We start from the raw sequence: 2,371 nt of genomic DNA, 5'->3' as shown, positions 1-2,371 counted from the left end.
GGAATATAATCAATAATGTTGTAAATATTTTTTAGGGGGCCAGATGGACTCATGTCTTGTTAGGGAGACCACTTCATAGTCGGTGGAGAGGCCTGACCACCGCACTGTATTTCTGAAGCTGATGTTGAATAACATTGTATGTCAACTATAATTATATATACATATAGTCACGGGACATGGAGTAGAGTGTGGGAATGGAGTCAATGGAATTGTAATAGATAAGTATGATATCAGGGGTGGGAGGGCAGTAGATGGGGGAGGAGGGTTGCTTCTGTGTGAAGGGTGAAAAGGATAACTATTGCATTTTTGTGTACACCTGAAACTAACAATAAAAAAAAAAGAAAGAAAAAAAAAGAAGTACAAATTGGTAGTTACAAAGTAGCCATGGGGATGTAGGGTATAGCATAAGGAATATAGTCAATAATATTGTAATAACTATGTATGGTGTCAGATGGGTGCTAGATTTATTGGAGTGATAGATGGGAGAGGTGTTAGGGGACAATGTGAAAAAGGTGGAGGCACTAAGAAGTACAAATTGGTTAAGAGCTCGCTCAAGAGTTTGAGCTCTGAGCAACAGCGGTTCAATTCCCGGCCCGAGCTGAGCAACCACTGAGCTACCAACAGGTAGCAGGATGGCTCAGCTTAAAAAAAAAAAAAAAAAAAGAAGTACAAATTGGTAGTTACAATATAGTCACAGTGATGTAAGGTAAAGTATAGGAAATATAGTCAATTATATGGTAATAACTATATATAGTGCGAGGTGGGTACTAGATTAGTCAGGGGGATCATTTCTTAAATTATATAAACGTCTAACCACTGTGCGGTGCACCTGGAATTAATATAAAATAATTAGAATGTCAACTGTCAAAGGTTTTTGTTTTTTGTTTTTTAGCTGAGCCATCCTGCCACCTGTTGGCAGCTCAGCGGCTGCTCAGCTCGGGCCAGGACTCGAACTGCTGTTGCTCAGAGCTCAAACTCTTGAGCGAGCTCTTAACTAACTGAGCCACTCGGCCGGCCCTAAAAGGTTTTTTAAATGGAGAAAAGGTGAACGGGAATAATAGGTTCGAATGTATAGGTACAAAATAAATAAGTTTTGGGGATATAATGAATAGCATGAAGAATATAGTCAGCAATATTGTGGTAGCGTAGTACAGTGTCAGATGATTGCTGAAATTATAGTGATCACTGCTTTAGGTATGTAAATGTTGAATAACTATGGTGTACACCTGAAACTGACATAATGTATGCTAACTATATTTTAATAAAAATCTTTTTTAAAAAAATTAAATAAAAGCCCTCACAAAGACCAAAAAATGAAACGAATGAAAAAAGAAAAAAGAAAAAAAAGAATTAACTGAATGACAAGGAATAAAATTATCTCCCTAGACACTATTGTCACAATTATCATTAGGAATTTATTGAGTTGTGGCCTAGGTACTGACATACACTAGACTTTGGGCAAGTCTCTCTTCACTCTTGTCCTTACTGGTCACTCTTACTGTGAAAGTCACTGTTCAAAATAAAATAACTTCATCATTTACTCTGAGCAACAGTGGGAAAAGAGGTTCAAGTTTGCCTTTCTGTTATCTAGTCTATGGCTATCCTCATTGCCACAGGTGAATTCAAAGGGAAGACAAATAAGGGGGGAGGGGATAGTTCTTCGTCCATAGACAATAGAAGATAGAAATTAAGAAAATAATTTGAGATTTGTCCTAAGTGAAAGCTAAGAAGCTAACAGGAAAATGTTACAGATGCAGGGGATAGAAAAAATGTTTATTGTTGTACAATGTGCTTGTATGAAAACGTTTTTAAAATACAGAAGACTGAGCATCCAGAGTTTGGGAAAGAAATTTAATAAACTGGTTAGTAATAAGAATCTTCCTGTCCACTTTCTATTTTTAACTATAGGTACTTTACCTTCTTCAAAATTATAGAAGAAAGGCCTCTAAAGTATCCCCGTTAGTGTGGTTCTGCTGCATTTTGATGTGACATAGTGTACTTGCCCCGAATACCTTACCATTCCCCCTCTCACTCCTTATCCAGGCCTGGTTTCTGTACTTTGACCCTGGTAGAAGGCCATTTTAGCAACAGGCTTGCATATATAGAACTACTCACATGTCTCCACTTATATTCCTAATTATTTCCCAGCACAAACTTAGCACATCCAAAACAGAGCTCTTGCGCTTTGGCCCCCACTCCTTACCTTCCCTCAAACAAATAGGCTTCCGCCAGTTCTTTTCCATCTGGTTAAATGGCGCTGACATCCAACTAGTTGTCCAAGTCAAGGGCTCATCCTTGTTTCCTTCTTTTCCCTTCATCCCTCACTTTCCATCCATTTCCATGTCCTATTTATTCTTCTTTCAATATGTGT

Source organism: Hipposideros armiger, unplaced genomic scaffold (assembly GCF_001890085.2).
Source record: "Hipposideros armiger isolate ML-2016 unplaced genomic scaffold, ASM189008v1 scaffold_566, whole genome shotgun sequence".
NCBI lineage: Eukaryota > Metazoa > Chordata > Mammalia > Chiroptera > Hipposideridae > Hipposideros > Hipposideros armiger.
The sequence above is the reverse complement of the archived record's forward strand: the minus strand, read 5'-3'. Positions refer to the sequence as shown.